The sequence below is a fragment of the Ranitomeya imitator genome, chromosome 1, assembly GCF_032444005.1.
Source record: "Ranitomeya imitator isolate aRanImi1 chromosome 1, aRanImi1.pri, whole genome shotgun sequence".
Lineage (NCBI taxonomy): Eukaryota > Metazoa > Chordata > Amphibia > Anura > Dendrobatidae > Ranitomeya > Ranitomeya imitator.
In genome coordinates, this window is record NC_091282.1 from 1,220,023,546 (window position 1) to 1,220,045,606 (window position 22,061).

Below are 22,061 nucleotides of genomic sequence, written 5' to 3' on the forward strand. Positions count from 1 at the left end.
ACTCCCTCGTGCCAAGCCTGGTTTCAGCACCGTCAGCTGTTTCCGGGTTGTGTCAACTTCACTGAGACGCCTATGCTTGCCCCGTCGTGGGGCGGTCGAGTTAGCCAACTCCAGGGTGCCTCCAGTTTAGGAGCTTCCTATGTGGGCTGCGTGAACTGGTAGTCAAGGCTGGTTCTGTAGTGCCAGTAGGCCCAGCTCCCCCTGTAGGACTGTTGGGGTTCGGTAACTGCGGCTGCCTCGCGGCCTAGCTGTTCTCTCCTCTCCTGTGGGCCTTGGGGTCCACCACCTGGTTCCAGCACCGTCAGCTGGTTCCGGGCCGAGCCTTTGGCTTAGGTGCCTCCTCCTGGGTATCCGAGTTCCGCCAACGCCAGGCGGTCCTTGGTAGTGCTTTTAAGCGCGGGCACCTACAGCTTAGTAACCGGGTTCCAGCACCGTCAGCTGGTCCTCGGTCGTGCCATTGGCTCTTGCACACTGGGGCAACGCATCCGGGTTCCAGCACCGCCAGCTGGTTCTCGGCAGTGTTCTTGTCACAGGTACTCCCTCGTGCCAAGCCTGGTTTCAGCACCGTCAGCTGTTTCCGGGTTGTGTCAACTTCACTGAGACGCCTATGCTTGCCCCGTCGTGGGGCGGTCGAGTTAGCCAACTCCAGGGTGCCTCCAGTTTAGGAGCTTCCTATGTGGGCTGCGTGAACTGGTAGTCAAGGCTGGTTCTGTAGTGCCAGTAGGCCCAGCTCCCCCTGTAGGACTGTTGGGGTTCGGTAACTGCGGCTGCCTCGCGGCCTAGCTGTTCTCTCCTCTCCTGTGGGCCTTGGGGTCCACCACCTGGTTCCAGCACCGTCAGCTGGTTCCGGGCCGAGCCTTTGGCTTAGGTGCCTCCTCCTGGGTATCCGAGTTCCGCCAACGCCAGGCGGTCCTTGGTAGTGCTTTTAAGCGCGGGCACCTACAGCTTAGTAACCGGGTTCCAGCACCGTCAGCTGGTCCTCGGTCGTGCCATTGGCTCTTGCACACTGGGGCAACGCATCCGGGTTCCAGCACCGCCAGCTGGTTCTCGGCAGTGTTCTTGTCACAGGTACTCCCTCGTGCCAAGCCTGGTTTCAGCACCGTCAGCTGTTTCCGGGTTGTGTCAACTTCACTGAGACGCCTATGCTTGCCCCGTCGTGGGGCGGTCGAGTTAGCCAACTCCAGGGTGCCTCCAGTTTAGGAGCTTCCTATGTGGGCTGCGTGAACTGGTAGTCAAGGCTGGTTCTGTAGTGCCAGTAGGCCCAGCTCCCCCTGTAGGACTGTTGGGGTTCGGTAACTGCGGCTGCCTCGCGGCCTAGCTGTTCTCTCCTCTCCTGTGGGCCTTCGGGTCCACCACCTGGTTCCAGCACCGTCAGCTGGTTCCGGGCCGAGCCTTTGGCTAAGGTGCCTCCTCCTGGGTATCCGAGTTCCGCCAACGCCAGGCGGTCCTTGGTAGTGCTTTTAAGCGCGGGCACCTACAGCTTAGTAACCGGGTTCCAGCACCGTCAGCTGGTCCTCGGTCGTGCCATTGGCTCTTGCACACTGGGGCAACGCATCCGGGTTCCAGCACCGCCAGCTGGTTCTCGGCAGTGTTCTTGTCACAGGTACTCCCTCGTGCCAAGCCTGGTTTCAGCACCGTCAGCTGTTTCCGGGTTGTGTCAACTTCACTGAGACGCCTATGCTTGCCCCGTCGTGGGGCGGTCGAGTTAGCCAACTCCAGGGTGCCTCCAGTTTAGGAGCTTCCTATGTGGGCTGCGTGAACTGGTAGTCAAGGCTGGTTCTGTAGTGCCAGTAGGCCCAGCTCCCCCTGTAGGACTGTTGGGGTTCGGTAACTGCGGCTGCCTCGCGGCCTAGCTGTTCTCTCCTCTCCTGTGGGCCTTGGGGTCCACCACCTGGTTCCAGCACCGTCAGCTGGTTCCGGGCCGAGCCTTTGGCTAAGGTGCCTCCTCCTGGGTATCCGAGTTCCGCCAACGCCAGGCGGTCCTTGGTAGTGCTTTTAAGCGCGGGCACCTACAGCTTAGTAACCGGGTTCCAGCACCGTCAGCTGGTCCTCGGTCGTGCCATTGGCTCTTGCACACTGGGGCAACGCATCCGGGTTCCAGCACCGCCAGCTGGTTCTCGGCAGTGTTCTTGTCACAGGTACTCCCTCGTGCCAAGCCTGGTTTCAGCACCGTCAGCTGTTTCCGGGTTGTGTCAACTTCACTGAGACGCCTATGCTTGCCCCGTCGTGGGGCGGTCGAGTTAGCCAACTCCAGGGTGCCTCCAGTTTAGGAGCTTCCTATGTGGGCTGCGTGAACTGGTAGTCAAGGCTGGTTCTGTAGTGCCAGTAGGCCCAGCTCCCCCTGTAGGACTGTTGGGGTTCGGTAACTGCGGCTGCCTCGCGGCCTAGCTGTTCTCTCCTCTCCTGTGGGCCTTGGGGTCCACCACCTGGTTCCAGCACCGTCAGCTGGTTCCGGGCCGAGCCTTTGGCTTAGGTGCCTCCTCCTGGGTATCCGAGTTCCGCCAACGCCAGGCGGTCCTTGGTAGTGCTTTTAAGCGCGGGCACCTACAGCTTAGTAACCGGGTTCCAGCACCGTCAGCTGGTCCTCGGTCGTGCCATTGGCTCTTGCACACTGGGGCAACGCATCCGGGTTCCAGCACCGCCAGCTGGTTCTCGGCAGTGTTCTTGTCACAGGTACTCCCTCGTGCCAAGCCTGGTTTCAGCACCGTCAGCTGTTTCCGGGTTGTGTCAACTTCACTGAGACGCCTATGCTTGCCCCGTCGTGGGGCGGTCGAGTTAGCCAACTCCAGGGTGCCTCCAGTTTAGGAGCTTCCTATGTGGGCTGCGTGAACTGGTAGTCAAGGCTGGTTCTGTAGTGCCAGTAGGCCCAGCTCCCCCTGTAGGACTGTTGGGGTTCGGTAACTGCGGCTGCCTCGCGGCCTAGCTGTTCTCTCCTCTCCTGTGGGCCTTGGGGTCCACCACCTGGTTCCAGCACCGTCAGCTGGTTCCGGGCCGAGCCTTTGGCTAAGGTGCCTCCTCCTGGGTATCCGAGTTCCGCCAACGCCAGGCGGTCCTTGGTAGTGCTTTTAAGCGCGGGCACCTACAGCTTAGTAACCGGGTTCCAGCACCGTCAGCTGGTCCTCGGTCGTGCCATTGGCTCTTGCACACTGGGGCAACGCATCCGGGTTCCAGCACCGCCAGCTGGTTCTCGGCAGTGTTCTTGTCACAGGTACTCCCTCGTGCCAAGCCTGGTTTCAGCACCGTCAGCTGTTTCCGGGTTGTGTCAACTTCACTGAGACGCCTATGCTTGCCCCGTCGTGGGGCGGTCGAGTTAGCCAACTCCAGGGTGCCTCCAGTTTAGGAGCTTCCTATGTGGGCTGCGTGAACTGGTAGTCAAGGCTGGTTCTGTAGTGCCAGTAGGCCCAGCTCCCCATGTAGGACTGTTGGGGTTCGGTAACTGCGGCTGCCTCGCGGCCTAGCTGTTCTCTCCTCTCCTGTGGGCCTTGGGGTCCACCACCTGGTTCCAGCACCGTCAGCTGGTTCCGGGCCGAGCCTTTGGCTAAGGTGCCTCCTCCTGGGTATCCGAGTTCCGCCAACGCCAGGCGGTCCTTGGTAGTGCTTTTAAGCGCGGGCACCTACAGCTTAGTAACCGGGTTCCAGCACCGTCAGCTGGTCCTCGGTCGTGCCATTGGCTCTTGCACACTGGGGCAACGCATCCGGGTTCCAGCACCGCCAGCTGGTTCTCGGCAGTGTTCTTGTCACAGGTACTCCCTCGTGCCAAGCCTGGTTTCAGCACCGTCAGCTGTTTCCGGGTTGTGTCAACTTCACTGAGACGCCTATGCTTGCCCCGTCGTGGGGCGGTCGAGTTAGCCAACTCCAGGGTGCCTCCAGTTTAGGAGCTTCCTATGTGGGCTGCGTGAACTGGTAGTCAAGGCTGGTTCTGTAGTGCCAGTAGGCCCAGCTCCCCCTGTAGGACTGTTGGGGTTCGGTAACTGCGGCTGCCTCGCGGCCTAGCTGTTCTCTCCTCTCCTGTGGGCCTTCGGGTCCACCACCTGGTTCCAGCACCGTCAGCTGGTTCCGGGCCGAGCCTTTGGCTAAGGTGCCTCCTCCTGGGTATCCGAGTTCCGCCAACGCCAGGCGGTCCTTGGTAGTGCTTTTAAGCGCGGGCACCTACAGCTTAGTAACCGGGTTCCAGCACCGTCAGCTGGTCCTCGGTCGTGCCATTGGCTCTTGCACACTGGGGCAACGCATCCGGGTTCCAGCACCGCCAGCTGGTTCTCGGCAGTGTTCTTGTCACAGGTACTCCCTCGTGCCAAGCCTGGTTTCAGCACCGTCAGCTGTTTCCGGGTTGTGTCAACTTCACTGAGACGCCTATGCTTGCCCCGTCGTGGGGCGGTCGAGTTAGCCAACTCCAGGGTGCCTCCAGTTTAGGAGCTTCCTATGTGGGCTGCGTGAACTGGTAGTCAAGGCTGGTTCTGTAGTGCCAGTAGGCCCAGCTCCCCCTGTAGGACTGTTGGGGTTCGGTAACTGCGGCTGCCTCGCGGCCTAGCTGTTCTCTCCTCTCCTGTGGGCCTTCGGGTCCACCACCTGGTTCCAGCACCGTCAGCTGGTTCTCGGCAGTGTCTTTTGCTCTTGTACCTTCTGCTCCCCATCCTGGTTCCAGTACCGTCAGCTGGTTCCGGGCAGAGCCTTTGGCTTAGGTGCCTCCTTCTGGGTATCCAAGTTCCACCAATGTCAGGTGGTCCTTGGTAGTGCTTTCAGGCACGGGTACCTCCTGCTTAGTAACCGGGTTCCAGTAACGTCAGCTGGTCCTTGGTAGTTCCATTGGCTCTTGGACATTCGGCTACCCATCCGGGTTCCAGTACCGTCAGCTGGTTCTCGGCAGTGTCTTTTGCTCTTGTACCTTCTGCTCCCCATCCTGGTTCCAGTAACGTCATCTGGTTCCGGGCAGAGCCTTTGGCTTAGGTGCCTCCTTCTGGGTATCCGAGTTCCGCCAACGTCAGGCGGTCCTTGGTAGTGCTTTTTAGCACGGGTACCTCCTGCTTAGTAACCGGGTTCCAGTAACGTCAGCTGGTCCTCGGTAGTTCCATAGGCTCTTGAACCTTCGGGTAGCCATCCGAGTTCCAGTTCCATCAGCTGGTTCTTGGCATTTTCTCAGCCTTCTTGTACCTTCTGCTACATTTCCAAGTTGAAGACCCTAACGTCGACAACCCGGAAGACCACCCCGATGACGACGACCCGGAAGACCACCCCGATGACGACGACGACGACGACGGCGGAGACGACGACGGCTGAGACGACGACGGCGGAGATGACGACACTGGAGACGAAGACCCTGGAGACGACAACATGGAAGACCGAGAAGCAGAAGAACAAGAGGCTGCAGAACAAAGAGCAGAAGAACATTAAGCATAAGACTTAATATCAGAGCAAAAGATATTATCTAAATTATATGCAGAAGAAGACTAAGCAGTGTATGGGGGTGAGTCCGTTCCTCCTCGTGGTGCCCCTGGATAAAGCCTGATGCTGCAGGCCAAACTGAACGCGGACAAATGTAACTTTTGTGACTGGCAGAACGGAAGGTGTAATCTTCCAACTTTTATAGATAACAACTACGGGAATGCCTGTCACAAATGAGAATATGATGAAGAAGTAGAATAGGAAGAATAATAACAGTGGAATAAAAAGAATATGTAGAATAGGAAGAATAATAATAGTTGAAGAAAATGAATATGAAGAATGTAATAAAAAAAAAAATAGGTAGAAGATGAAGAAGAAGATGAATAAGGTGAAGAAGTTGATGTCAAGGATGCTGATGATGATGAAGATGAAAGTGTGGGAAAAGAAAAAAAAAAAAAAGAAAAAAAAGAAGGGGAAGGGCGTGGAATAGTGAAACATCAATATCTGACAAAATAAAAAAAATTTACATACTCAATATCTTTTTCAATCCGAACTTCTTTAAAAAAAAAAAAAAAACATGCTATTCTATTTGATTGGACTAATCCTCATTGCCTTTAATGTCTCCGCCACCTCCCCCATACATCCTACATTATTCTTAGTTGTTTTCCTTCAGGTAGAATGAACCTACAAGGAAAGAAAGGGTTTATTTTAATTCCGATATTTTGGTCCCATTGACTTGCATTGGGATCGGGTATCGGTATCGGCGATATCCGATATTTTTTGAATATCGGCCGATCCAAACCGATACCGATACTTTCCGATATCGGAAGGTATCGCTCAACACTACTGATAACCAAACAATCACTTACAAGTTTCCTTCTAAAACTAGGCACCATATTTTACTTTCAACTTCCAACTTCAACTTACAATATTTCTTTCTACTTCAATACAGTACTGTTGCTTTAAACAAAACACAGATCTCCCAGCACGTACTACACCAAGGATGGAATATACAGAGAATCTTGAGCGCAGCTACATGCCCCCTCCCATCCAAGACTTGAGCGGAGATAAGAACTCACACCATTCCTCAACACAGAAAGGAAAAAGCAATCGTGCAACTGCTTAGACTGCCCCCTCCCATCAGATTTTTAGAAATTTCACACAGAAACAGAATGCAGCAGTTCTCAGACTTAATTAATTTCTACAAAACCTTCTTCACACAAATTCTTCTTTTTCTTCCACGGAAACTGATTCTTCTTTAGAGCTAAATATCTTTACTTCAGTTGTGCTCAGTACTTTAGTACTAGAGCGGCCGTATAGTCTGTTCCACCGGGTCTACCTGTCCCCCACTGGGACAACCCAAAAAACGCGGTACTTTGTGAAAGGAGGAGGGTGTCTCAGACTATCCCTCTGGATACCCCTGGAGATATATATATATCTATATATTCCAGAGTTACGTATCCTACCCAATCTTCGATCACCTCACCACGCCTGATTCTAACAGTGATCAGGATTTCAGGATATTTTGACTATAAAGAGAATTACAATCACTGGTCAATCCAGGGTGTCCATCCCTTATGAGGTACAGTTCGAGCACTGGGCCCCCAACGGAACTATACCTCTATATGATTCCACCCAAGAATCACCCACCATCGGGGACAAACCTCAGATCCTCTTTGCAGCAACAAACACAGGAAAACTACACCAAACGGTCAGTCTGAACAGTATAACTGCCAACTTACCGTGGTTGTTGTGGGGGATGATCAGTCCCAATTTCCAGTGCCTGTTTCCGGTCCGAGGGTCCTTTGTCTTGATGTCCTCTGGGGGCAGAAGCATTCCTGTTTGGGGCCCCATGTTGGGCACCAAGCTGTTGAGGAAGGATCTGAAGTGACCCTTTACGGTTGACACAGTGATTTTCAAATTGATCCACAGGGCGTTGTCGGCAACTGAAAATGACCAGACGGAGACAAATGTCTCTGTTTGGGGGGATCGAGCAGACCTCTGAGCCCTGTTTATTGTGTAGCACTTTTCATAATCCTAACAAGTTACACTTCAACCAATCAACATAAGAACACACTCACAGTTCTTAACCTATAAGAATGCAGGTACAGTCTGCATGTCAAGGTCCTGTAGAACAATACACCCTCAGTGTCATATCTTGTTCGGACTGGAATAATCAAGGTCTCATAACAACTATGAACTTTTACCTAGTAACAAAAATTTATCTTAAAACAGCAAGATGGAGTCGAAAAGCACAACATGAAGCCTGCTTTAATTTTTCTTAGCTTAACCCTTCACATTGGCAGGAGGCATCAATGCCTGCTTCCTGGACAACAGATTGGGAAGGACATAACACAGAGGTAGGGGCAATGGTATCACCCTCAGACACAGATTTTGTACCCAGGAGTTCCACTCACCTACTGGGGTGCTTGGCTATCAAGTGCTTTTGCATGCTGGTGGTGCTCAGGTTGTCAGAGTTCTTGCCTCTTCTTAGCTTGGTTTGGCAAATGCTGCAAATAGCAGTTGTTTTGTCCAAACGAATTTCAGAAGAAACCTGCCATACAGGGGAACAACACACCCTTGGCCTGTTACTAGCCGAGTGAGGGGCTCTTTGAAATAGTTGACCGAGTTTTCCCTCTGGTCAAACCACTACCTCTTCTTGCCTGTTTTCCTGCTATGGATTAATCCCTCTCTGCACTGCTGTGCTCACCATGCAGGTTGGATCAGTGGCCTCATCACTGACCATGTCGGCTTCCTATTCCTCAATCCTCACCTCCTTCTGAGTTGTGATTTTAGGCTGATCTGATGGCTACTGTACGTCTCGATTATCCTCCACCTCTTCAGACATTAATTGACCTTCCCCAATGTGGATTTCTCCTGGCCGTGGGTGCTCAAATGTTTGAGCATCACTGCACTCCACTTCCTCATGACCATCTTTAATGGTGCATGTTGAGAGGCCTGACAAATTACAAGGGAACGTAGACAGTTTCTCAGAGTTGCCAGCATTGGGGTCATATGTCTCCTGGGACTCTTGATGGTGGGAGGAAGAATGACCAGGTTGAGGATTCAGAGCCACAGCCTCTTGGCTACTGAGCCTGGACCGTGTGGAAGACTTTGTGGTGGTGCTTATGAAGACACTGGAGCCTGTGTCTGCAATCCAACCCACAACATCCTCGCACTTTTCTGGGTTCATCAGAGGTGTAGCGCGCTGACCAAATTTTGACAAGAAGCTAGAACAAGATACAGTTACCTCCTGATCTGTCATACTGCCTTGGCGGGCACCACCACATCCACATGCCTTAAAGGGAACCTGTCACCCCGTTTTTTGAGATTGAGATATAAATACTGTTAAATAGGGCCTGTGCTGTGCGTTACTATGGTGTATGTAGTGTACCCTGATTCCCCATGTATGCCGAGAAATACATTACCAAAGTCGGCGTTTTCGCCTGTCAATCAGGCTGGTCTGGTCAGGTGGGCGTGTTCACAGCGTTCTTTTCTTCCCCAGGTTTCCGTTGGTGGCGTAGTGGTGTGCGCATGTCCAAGGTCCGGATTCCCTGTGCCCACGTGAAGACACAGCGCGCGATCTGCGCTGTCATTCCTTTCATCGGTGCGGGCGGCCATCTTCCTGGGGCCGCACGTGCGCAGATGTAGTGCTCTGCTGCACGGGGCTTCAGGAAAATGGCCGCGGGATGCCGCGCGTGCGCAGAAGAGATCGCGGCGGCCATTTTCCCAAAGCCGAGTTTGCATCTCGGCTTTGGGAAAATGGCCGCCGCGATCTCTTCTGCGCACGCGCGGCATCCCGCGGCCATTTTCCTGAAGCCCCGTGCAGCAGAGCACTACATCTGCGCACGCGTGGCCCCAGGAAGATGGCCGCCTGCACCGATGAAAGGAATGACAGCGCAGATCGCACGCTGTGTCTTCACGTGGGCACAGGGAATCCGGACCTTGGACATGCGCACACCACTACGCCACCAACGGAAACCTGGGGAAGAAAAGAACGCTGTGAACACGCCCACCTGACCAGACCAGCCTGATTGACAGGTGAAAACGCCGACTTTGGTAATGTATTTCTCGGCATACATGGGGAATCAGGGTACACTACATACACTATAGTAACGCACAGCGCAGGCCCTATTTAACAGTATTTATATCTCAATCTCAAAAAACGGGGTGACAGGTTCCCTTTAATGTCACCCTTTCTCGTATTGAATGCGTTATGCTTATGAAAAAAAATTCTGGTTTCATTTTTCACAAATACCCTCACAGAAATGTTATGTAAAAATTCACTGTATCTAGCAATATGGGGATATTTTTTTGCAGATGTCAGCTTTATTACACACGGTAACAACAGTCTCATGAAAATTACAGGTAAATAGTCACGCTTGCGTATCTCAACAGGCTTTGCGCCAGTCGCACAAGTGCTAGATAAAGATACGCTATTGGAAAATTATTTTTATATCACCTTGCTGACACACTGCAACAGCGGACTAATAAAAATTATTGCCACTGGTAAATTGTGACGTTTGCTTATCTCTGCTGTTTTCGCCAGTCACCTAACTGCTAGATAAAGATATGCCATTTATAAAACCAATAGAAATTTATTTTTATTTTTATATTGCCTTGCAGAAACACTGCAACAGTGGACGACTGAAAATTATTGCCACCGCTAAATTGTGACGTTTGCTTATCTCTGGCCCAATTTCACCAGTTGCACAACTGTTAGATAAAAATACGCTATTTATTAAACCAATAGAAAATTATTTTTATATCGCCTTGCTGACACACTGCAACAGGAGACTAATGAAAATTATTGCCACTCCTAAATTGTGACGTTTACTTATCTCTGCCCGGATTACACCAGTCGCACAAGTGCTACGTAAAGATACGCTATTTATTAAACCAATAGAATTTTTTTTTTATATCACCTTGCTGACACACTGCAACAGTGGATTAATGAAAATTATTGCCATTAGTAAACTGTGACCTTTTCTTATCTCTGCACTGATTGCACCAGTCGCACAACTACTAGATAAAAATACGCTATTAATTTAACCAATAGAAGTTTTTGGGATTTTTTAGATCGCATTTATGAGAGACGCCAACAGCAGACTCATGGAAATTACTGGTAAATAGTGACATTTCTGTAGCTCAACAGGTTTTGCACCAGCCACTCAGCTGCTAGATAAATATTAGCTATTTAATCAATAGACAAGGAATATTATTTAGCAATAATATGGATGTTACTATATGCTGGCACTGAGGAATATTATTTAGCTGTAAAAAAAAAATAATTTTTTATAGGCTGCTACACAGGAATATTATGTAGCTCCAAAAAATGGTTTTGTATATGCTGTTGCTACCTAATATTATTTGCCTCTAAAAAAAAGCTGCTTTGTATATTATGGTAGTGGATGAAACCCTCCCCATTTCTCCCTAATCCCATGTTCCTAATACTAAACTATACAACACAATGGAAAATAGCAGAATAGCAGAGATCTGTAGCATGTACTTGCAATAATGATAACACCCCTCCTATTAAATCTCTCCCTATGCTATCTCCACCTAACAAAGAACTAATGTTCACAATCTTCAGCTCTTAAAAGAGCTATTTGGAATGAATAACTCCATATACAGTACAGACCAAAAGTTTGGACACACCTTCTCATTTAAAGATTTTTCTGTATTCTCATGACTAAAAAAATTGTACATTCACACTGAAGGCATCAAAGCTATGAATTAACACATGTGGAATCATATACTTAACAAAAAAGTGTGAAACAACTGAAAATATGTCTTATATTCTAGGTTCTTCAAAGTAGCCACCTTTTGCTTTGATGACTGCTTTGCACACTCTTGGCATTCTCTTGATGAGCTTCAAGAGGTAGTCACCGGGAATGGTTTTCCAACAATCTTGAAGGAGTTCCCAGAGATGCTTAGCACTTGTTGGCCCTTTTGCCTTCACTCTGCGGTCCAGCTCACCCCAAACCATCTCGATTGGGTTCAGGTCTGGTGACTGTGGAGGCCAGGTCATCTGGCGTAGCACCCCCATCACTCTCCTTCTTGGTCAAATAGCCCTTACACAGCCTGGAGTTGTGTTTGGGGTCATTGTCCTGTTGAAAAATAAATGATGGTCCAACTAAACGCAAACCTGGATGGAATAGCATGCCGCTGCAAGATGCTGTGGTAGCCATGCTGGTTCAGTATGCCTTCAATTTTGAATAAATCCCCAACAGTGTCACCAGCAAAGCACCCCCACACCATCACATCTCCTCCTCCATGCTTCACGGTGGGAACCGTTCAAGTTTTCTGCGTCACACAAAGACACGGTGGTTAGAACCAAAGATCTCAAATTTGGACTCATCAGACCAAAGCACAGATTTCCACTGGTCTAATGTCCATTCCTTGTGTTCTTTAGCTCAAACAAGTCTCTTCTGCTTGTTGCCTGTCCTTAGCAGTGGTTTCCTAGCAGCTATTTTACCATGAAGGCCTGCTGCACAAAGTCTCCTCTTAACAGTTGTTGTAGAGATGTGTCTGCTGCTAGATCTCTGTGTGGCATTGACCTGGTCTCTAATCTGAGCTGCTGTTAACCTGCGATTTCTGAGGCTGGTGACTCGGATAAACTTATCCTCAGAAGCAGAGGTGACTCTTTGTCTTCCTTTCCTGGGGCGGTCCTCATGTGAGCCAGGTTCTTTGTAGCGCTTGATGGTTTTTGCCACTGCACTTGGGGACACTTTCAAAGTTTGCCCAATTTTTCGGACTGACTGACCTTCATTTCTTAAAGTAATGATGGTCACTCGTTTTTCTTTACTTAGCTGCTTTTTTCTTGCCATAATACAAATTCTAACAATCTATTCAGTAGGACTATCAGCTGTGTATCCACCAGACTTCTGCACAACACATCTGATGGTCCCAACTCCATTTATAAGGCAAGAACTCCCACTTATTACACCTGACAGGGCACACCTGTGAAGTGAAAACCATTCCTGGTGACTACCTCTTCAAGCTCATCAAGAGAATGCCAAGAGTGTGCAAAGCAGTCATCAAAGCAAAAGGTGGCTACTTTGAAGAACCTAGAATATAAGACATAATTTCAGTTGTTTCACACTTTTTTGTTAAGTATATAATTCCACATGTGTTAATTCATAGTTTTGATGCCTTCAGTGTGAATGTACAATTTTCATAGTCATGAAAATACAGAAAAATCTTTAAATGAGAAGGTGTGTCCAAACTTTTGGTCTGTACTGTATGCTCCTATCACTCTCCCTACTCTCTCCCCATGCTGTTTCTGGCTGCAATGTGCGCAAGATGGTGTCGGCAGCCTTTAAATATCCGCTATGATGCTGTAAGGCCTGATAAACACAGTAATGCCACACCAAAGATGGAGCTAGCATTGCTGTGATTGACAAGCCAGTCCAGCATGTTCATCGGTTGAAAAGCACCAAACATGCTGGGAGGGTCACGCCAATCTAACGAGGCGAATACCTAATTAGTCGCCGAGTAACGAATAGCCTCAATACCATACTATTCGCGCAAGTAACGAATAGTGCCAAATGTATTTGCTCATCACTAATTGTCAGTCCTTAAAGTGGAGTAAATGTGACTCCATTGTTCTCAGCAGTGATCTGGGAGCAGAGATGCTTCAAGGGGTCTTCCCCATGCTGTTCTCCTTCCATTCAGCACTTTTTCCATCTTTTTCAACATTTTCACTGCCCCCCAGACCTCCTTGTAGGGTCTGCTGGAAAACTGCTTGGATTTCCCATTGACCTCCATTATACTCATTACTCATATTCATATTCATCTTCAAATCAAACTCCAGTCTATTATCCAGCAATCTGTAACTACTTCTTAGCTCAGTCTCGGGAAACCTGGTCATACTGCACTCTCAACTTCTCTGCAACAAGGTGCCTGAGAATTGAATCTCTGCCAATACTGGTCCTGTTCACACATTTGTCTCTGGAAGCAAGGTATCTAATTTTTTTCATTTCTGCTATTCATACACTGTCTATGTTCTCAGATCTTCTGTTCCTGTAACTGTATCTCTTTCATAAGTCATCTGATTGTTTAACTGTGTGTAACCACATCTCTTCAAGCAAGTGAAGTATTGCCTACACTTTTAATAATCTACTATTCTACTTATACTGCTGCTTTTACTCACTTATCCTGAGTTTTTAAGCCCAGCTTAACGTAGAGGTCAAGTATTGGGTACTTGAGTATTAAGTAGCATTGTCCACATCTGCCTCAAGTGTGTCAGAAGTTTCCTACTACTTCACTTGGTTTTCTGCATAGAAATGTCTGATATTTTCTCTAATAGTCCTCGCAAAATTACAATCAGCATTATTTCCAAGCTGACACCAACTAAATAAGTGGTGTCCTCATCAACTTCTTCCAACTATTGTCAAAGTTATTCACAACTGGTTTCTGCAATCAAATCATCTTTTCATACAGGTCTCCAGTTTGCCTACCCTACACTTCTATGCTTTGGTTAACTACTTACCTGCTGCAAGTCCTAGTTTGGATATGGTGCTGCTATTAACTGTTTCCCTGCTAGGAGATAACAGACTGCATTTACTTCTCCATTATACCTGGGATTAATTGCTCATCTGGAAGATAAAAGATTGCGTTCCTATCATTAACTCAATCCCTGCTGGAAGATAGTTTTTTTTATACAGCTACTGTTTCCAATTGTACCCGCACTGTATCTAGCTCTGCTTTATCAGTGCTACCTGCTCCAATTGTTTGTCCACTGCACTGTCCTGATTACCCAATTTTTATGGTCCTCTCTAAGCCACGTGTAGTTTGTCAAGACACAATAATCTTTGGTTTATGCTGCTCACTATGACTTATCGCTTAGAGAATCTCCCTCATCAGGTGAGTCCTTAATATCTGCAAGCAAGTTACCAAACTGCCTTTACATCTACAATTTCCGTGTGTAACTGTATCTCTGCAATCAAGTTAGCAGATTGCCTATACATGTACAATTTCCGTGTGTAACTGTATCTCTGTAATCAAGTTAGCAGATTGCCTATACATGTACAATTTCCGTGTGTAACTGTATCTCTGTAATCAAGTTAGCAGATTGCCTATACATATACATTTTCCGTGTGTAACTGTATCTCTGTAATCAAGTTACCAAACTGCCTTTACATCTACAATTTCCGTGTGTAACTGTATCTCTGCAATCAAGTTAGCAGATTGCCTATACATGTACAATTTCCGTGTGTAACTGTATCTCTGTAATCAAGTTAGCAGATTGCCTATCTGTCTACAGTTTCTGTGTATATCCATGCATTTGGGTGTGCTTCATCTGATGTTTCCTGCACTTCATATGTGTCTACTGTCCTGCATATCTCGTTGTCCTGATCCTTGCTTATACCTGGTATCTGGCGAGACCCACTCCAATACACCATTGCCTTTGAGCCATGCTGCTTAAACTAACCTATGGCTTAAGGTACCGTCACATTAAGCGACGCTGCAGCGATATAGACAACGATCCCGATCGCTGCAGCGTCGCTGTGTGGTCGCTGGAGAGCTGTCACACAGACAGCTCTCCAGCGACCAATGATGCCGAAGTCCCCAGGTAACCAGGGTAAACATCAGGTTGCTAAGCGCAGGGCCGCGCTTAGTAACTCGATGTTTACCCTGGTTACCATTGTAAATGTAAAAAAAAAAAACACTACATACTTACATTCCGGTGTCTGTCGCGTCCCCCGGCGTCAGCTTCCCTGCACTGTGTAAGCGCCGGCCGTAAAGCAGAGCGGTGACATCACCGCTGTGCTCTGCTTTACAGCCCACCGGCGCTGACAGTAAGTCATCTGGGTAATTTCACAATGCATCTCTGGGAACGGAAGCTGCCAGCAGCCTCGCCGCTCGCGCGCATCGGTGGACACCGGAGGGTGAGTATATAACTATTTTTTATTTTAATTGATTTTTTAACAGAGATATGGTGACCACTCTGCTGTATACTACGTGGGCTGTGTTATATACTGCGTGATTGATATATACTATGTGGGCTGTTATTTACTGCGTGGGCTGTGCTATATACTACGTTGCTGCTATATACTAAGTGGCTGCTATATACTACGTGGCTGCTATATACTATGTGGCTGTACTATATACTACGTGGCTGCTATATACTACGTGGCTGTGCTATAAACTACGTGGCTGTGTTATATATTATGTGGCTGTGCTATATACTGTGGCTGTGCTGTATACTACGTGGCTATGCTATATACTACGTGGCTGTGCTATATACTACGTGGCTGTGTTATATACTACGTGGCTGTACTATATCCTGCACCCCGAACCCCCGACATCCTGCGACCAATCAGTGACAGACGCAGTCCAGCCGCAAATTGATGCGGGATTTCCTTTCATGCAGTCTTCTCTTTATGGTAGATTTGGATATTGATACGCCGACCTCCTGGAGAGTGTTGTTCACTTGGTTGGTTGTTGTGAAGGGGTTTCTCTTCACCATGGAGATTATTCTGCGATCATCCACCACTGTTGTCTTCCGTGGGCGCCCAGGTCTTTTTGCATTGATGAGTTCACCAGTGCTTTCTTTCTTTCTCAGGATGGACCAAACTGTAGATTTTGCCACTCCTAATATTGTAGCAATTTCTCGGATGGGTTTTTTCTGTTTTCGCAGCTTAAGGATGGCTTGTTTCACCTGTATGGAGAGCTCCTTTACCGCATGTTTACTTCACAGCAAAACCTTCCAAATGCAGCACCACACCTCAAATCAACTCCAGGCCTTTTATCTGCTTAATTGAGAATGACATAACGAAGGGATTGCCCACACCTGTCCATGAAATAGCCTTGGAGTCAATTGTCCAATTACTTTTGGTCCCTTTAAAAACAGGGTGGCACATGTTAAGGAGCTGAAACTCCTAAACCCTTCATCCAATTGTAATGTGGATACCCTCAAATGAAAGCTGAAAGTCTGAACTTCAACTGCATCTGAATTGTTTTGTTTAAAATTCATTGTGGTAATGTCTAGAACCAAAATTAGAAAAATGTTGTCTCTGTCCAAATATATATGGACCTAACTGTAGTTCCCCTGATTCCTCATGGGCATAGCATTGCAGTAGCATAAATAACTATGGCTACGGCCACTCATATAGTGACAGCTACTTAGTTGCTAGTGGTCTTTACTAGAGCTGGGCGAACCCCATCAGTAAAGTTCAGGGTTTGTACCAAGCACTTAGTGTTCGTGCATGGACACTGAGTATGGACTTCTCCACGAAGTCCGTGTTACTGTTCAGATCCGGCACGCCGAACATTGGGTAGTTTCCTACACTGTCATCTGCATGGCATCATGAGAAACAGCTGCAGTTCTAATCGGTGGTAAGATCATTACCACCAGTCAGAAAGCTGCGGTTCCCAAGCTATCAGATGACAGTGTGAGCCAGCAGCTGTGATCAGCGGTAAAAAGGTTACCGCCAGTCAGAGGCATTGGCTAATGGCTGATAAGAGAGTACTACTGCCATCAGCCTAAGCCTGCAGGTGCTGCTAATATGAGTATTCATCAGCTAGTAGCTGTGCAATAATTAAATATATGATTTGGGGGTCTCTTTTATTTTTGATAGCCAGTGTAGGCAAAACCAACAGCTGAGGGCTGCACCCATTAGCTGTCAGCTTTATCATGGTTGCTTATCAAGCATAGAGGGGTCCCCACAGTTTTTTTTTTTTAATTATTTAAATAAATAACTTAAAAAACGGCATGGGGTCCATCTCATTTTTGACGACCAGCCAAGCTAAAGCAAAAAGCTATTAGCTACTATTCTCAAACTGGTAAGGAGCCATAGATATTGCCCCCCAGCATATAAATAGCGGCTCGCAGGCTCCCCATATATTAGATGCGCCGTGAGAAAATTCACCGGCGTTCACATCTGATGAACCCTGGTGACCTCACTTACTGCACCGCTCGCTGCGTGTAAGTTCTCATGAGTGGGGGCATTCTTACCGACACGGACATTATCTACAGACAATACGTACAGTATACGGTCTTCAGTGCGAGTGGTTATGGTGTGGCAGTATTATATAGTGTTTAGTGATATTGGGGCTGGATTTCCGGATTTTGGATTATATCATCACGGTGACTATACTCGTATGGTGGTTTTATTTGGTGATTGTATGATTATTTAGTGATTATTTGTGATATACACCCCATCACCTGTAATCCACAAGTCCACTTACATTCCCCGCACAACATTTCGGCCTATCCGCTATCCAATGTCAGGGCTGAATACAGGTCCCATTCCGGCGATGGGTCTCAGCTTTCTCTTATCTATTTCTGTAGTAACTCCCAAAAAGACTAGAAACTAAACAGACAGGAAGCAAAAACTTACTCTGTATATTTTTTGTAGGTTCCAGTGGGTTTGTGTTCTGAAACTTGCTTTCCAGGAAGTCGACAATCAAAAATGAAAAATATGTCCCCGTGCTGCCATGATTGTAAAACATGTTCGTAAGGACAAATATCCAATACATCTGGTAAATATCAAAGGGAAACATAAGGGTATGTGCACACGTTCAGGATTTCTTGCAGAAATTTCCTGAAAAAAAACTGACATTTCTGCCCGAAATCCGCATGCATTTTTTTCGCGTTTTTTGCGCGTTTTTTCTGGAGCTTTCCCAATGCATTAAATAGCGGGAAAAACGCGAAAAATCCGCAAAATTAATGAACATGCTGCTTTTTCTACTGCGATGCGTTTTTTTTTTCGCGGAAAGAAACGCATCATGTGCACGAAAAATTGCGGAATGAATTCTAAATGATAGGATGCATATGTATGCGGTTTTTTTTTTGTGCGTTTCTATCGCGAAAAAAAGGCGAAAAATCCTGAACGTGTGCACATAGCCCAAATGTCACACATGGGGAAGAGGATCAGAAAACAAAAAGCTTAGGAGAACGGAGCACAGCAAATAAAGGGAAGGGGGACAGATATCTGGAAATAATAAATGCTGTAAAATGTGACATATTATGGAGACGCAAAAGAGATATCAGAAGAAGAAAACGTAAAGTTCTTGGAAACGTTTCTTCATCTCTTGTCCAGAGTGCAGAGCGGTTACACAGATCATCTCTCGCTCTAGAGAACCCGTCCTGTCTTACTTTACACAGAAAACACCACTCATTTGAGGTCTTTTTTATTGACTTAATTACTCATGAAACTCTCAGGGTGGGGTGGACACTGACACCTTGGGGCCCCTGTGCAAGAAATGTGTCTGGGCCTCCCTCCTTTTATGGCAACAAAGATATACGGAATTGTTGTCGCAGGTCTCGACCTACTCTCTGATGAGTCCACCATGACGTCACGGCACTGGAGAGATAAGACACAACGCACCAGGGCTGTATCTGAAATATCTCTAGTTTTAATAAGCTTACACACACTTTTTATGCATTCTTGTGTTGGAGGCGGATTCTCCATATTATGGGCTAAGCGTCGGAGTGTATTACTCCCTTGCCTCCCTATGGTTTCGCAAACATATTTTTACACAGTACATTACTCGTTACTTTACCAAGGACATTCCCTGCTACAATCTGCAATAACAGCTAAAATGAAGAATAGTGAATAACAACGTGTTTATCTGACCTATAATAACACTTACACAAAATGGAGGCAAGCAGGATAAAATGGATCCTGCTATAACAAATTCCCCCATTTTATTCACTATTCTTAATAAATTGTACTGGCCGTAGGATTTGTTAGTATATATCATCATCAGCTGTGTGAGTGCAGAATTTCCCAGTACATACAGAGATACACTTAAAAACTATTTTGAACACTATATATGCAATAAGGACAATCGCAGCAATATGCAATAAGCTTTGTAAAATCCCAACTACTTAGCCTCTGATCCCCTTAAACCAATTGGCTGGGTTGAGGAAAGAGAAAGTATCGGACCACCAGCTGTCCTTAGTGCGATCATTATCTTTGCCATATTGGTCTCTGAGTCTTTAAACATCTTCTAACTTTAGCTTCATCCTTAGAGTACTATTTGGATCTACAGTTAGGGCCAGAAATATTTGGACAGTGACATAATTTTCGCGAGTTGGGCTCTGCATGCCACCACATTGGATTTGAAATGAAACCTCTACAACAGAATTCAAGTGCAGATTGTAACGTTTCATTTGAAGGGTTGAACAAAAATATCTGATAGAAAATGTAGGAATTGTACACATTTCTTTACAAACACTCCACATTTTAGGAGGTCAAAAGTAATTGGACAAATAAACATAACCCAAACGAAATATTTTTATTTTCAATATTTTGTTGCAAATCCTTTGGAGGCAATCACTGCCTTAAGTCTGGAACCCATGGACATCACCAAACGCTGGGTTTCCTCCTTCTTAATGCTTTGCCAGGCCTTTACAGCCGCAGCCTTCAGGTCTTGCTTGTTTGTGGGTCTTTCCGTCTTAAGTCTGGATTTGAGCAAGTGAAATGCATGCTCAATTGGGTTTAGATCTGGAGATTGACTTGGCCATTGCAGAATGTTCCACTTTTTGGCACTCATGAACTCCTGGGTAGCTTTGGCTGTATGCTTGGGGTCATTGTCCATCTGTACTATGAAGCGCCGTCCAATCAACTTTGCAGCATTTGGCTGAATCTGGGCTGAAAGTATATCCCGGTCCACTTCAGAATTCATCCGGCTACTCTTGTCTGCTCTTATGTCATCAATAAACACAAGTGACCCAGTGCCATTGAAAGCCATGCATGCCCATGCCATCACGTTGCCTCCACCATGTTTTACAGAGGATGTGGTGTGCCTTGGATCATGTGCCGTTCCCTTTCTTCTCCCCATCATTCTGGTACAGGTTGATCTTTGTCTCATCTGTCCATAGAATACTTTTCCAGAACTGAGCTGGCTTCTTGAGGTGTTTATCTGTCTATTTTTGGTATTGATGAATGGTTTGCATCTAGATGTGAACCCTTTGTATTTACTGTCATGGAGTCTTCTCTTTACTGTTGACTTAGAGACAGATACACCTACTTCACTGAGAGTGTTCTGGACTTCAGTTGATGTTGTGAACGGGTTCTTCTTCACCAAATTAAGTATGCGGCGATCATCCACCACTGTTGTCATCCGTGGACGCCCAGGCCTTTTTGAGTTCCCAAGCTCACCAGTCAATTCCTTTTTTCTCAGAATGTACCCAACTGTTGATTTTGCTACTCCAAGCATGTCTGCTATCTCTCTGATGGATTTTTTCTTTTTTTTCAGCCTCAGGATGTTCTGCTTCACCTCAATTGAGAGTTCCTTTGACCGCATGTTGTCTGCTCACAGCAACAGCTTCCAAATGCAAAACCACACACCTGGAATCCACCCCTGACCTTTTAACTACTTCATTGATTACAGGTTAACGAGGGAGACGCCTTCAGAGTTAATTGCAGCCCTTAGAGTCCATTGTCCAATTACTTTTGGTCCCTTGAAAAAGAGGACGCTATGCATTACAGAGCTATGATTCCTAAACCCTTTCTCCGATTTGGGTGTGGAAACTATCATATTGCAGCTGGGAGTGTGCACTTTCAGCCCATATTATATATATAATTGTATTTCTGAACATGTTTTTGTAAACAGCTAAAATAACAAAACTTGTGTCACTGTCCAAATATTTCTGGCCCTAACTGTATATAATGACAACAAGTGGGTCCAATAACCTGACACATACCACCTTGTGCTGCTGTTAGATAGTCTAATACTATAGTATGCTGGTTGGTTACTATAATGAGTTGATTTTGGACAGCAATGGTGGTATTCAGTATATCCAATATATCCCAAATTTGGTCATCTAGATAGTCTGTGGCCCTAACCAATTTATCCCACATTTGTGTAATCATAGGGTAAATAAACATAGAACTGACTATTTTATTGGCTATACCCATCTGTACTATGTGTGGTCTCCCTGAAGGGCGGGGTGAGTTATCTGCAGCTCGTTTATATAACGTATGTTTAGGTATTGCCTGCGTATCTCCAATTTATGAACCAAGTCTATAGATGCAGACACATTCTGAAACATGCACCAAGGTGGAGACTAGAAAATTTCCCTGACGTATTATGTATCATTCTTTCTAACAGTATTGGTTTGAAAGCATCAGTAGAGTATGAAGTCACAGCAAAACTAATTTGCAAACCATATGTTGGAACTTGCCCTAAATCAGTTAGTCCAGTCTTATTCCTAGGTACCCAGGCCCCACCCTTATAGGCCAAATATTGTAGATGTGTACTACTTCCTGAGAGATTACCTTGCCACCAAGGGTATCCCACCCATCCTACAATCGGTATGCCGACGGTAGTGTTCCATAACTTAACATTGTTCGTGGCGTTGTTGGCAAGTGTGTCAGAACAAACAGTCCAGGCGAACAGTTCCTCAGGTGACACAGGGATGGCCAGGAAGGGAATACTTGTGGCTGACGTCGGTGAATGCGTACAGATCCAACAGTCTGATAAGGGCTGGGAATTTCTCAACAAGTCCTCTATCAGTTTTCTGTGATGTTGCACAAACTTATTGTTCAAGGATGTTGGAGAATTCAGACTGTCTCATGCAATTACGCATAATATCATGGAAATCGAAACCAGTTAAAACATTGTTTCTTTTATCGGCTATCGGGTTCTTTAACTCGCTTGCAGTGTGATGCGTGGATCCAACTAGGTTTTCCTTCGAGCTTGACAGCTGTGGCTGTGGTCAGGAG

The 22,061-nt window shown here is 46.8% G+C and overlaps 1 pseudogene; it reads left to right on the top strand.

The window, feature by feature from the left end:
- Window positions 1–22,061, top strand: part of LOC138657198 (vomeronasal type-2 receptor 26-like) — a 76,797-nt pseudogene that overhangs the window by 41,594 nt on the left and 13,142 nt on the right.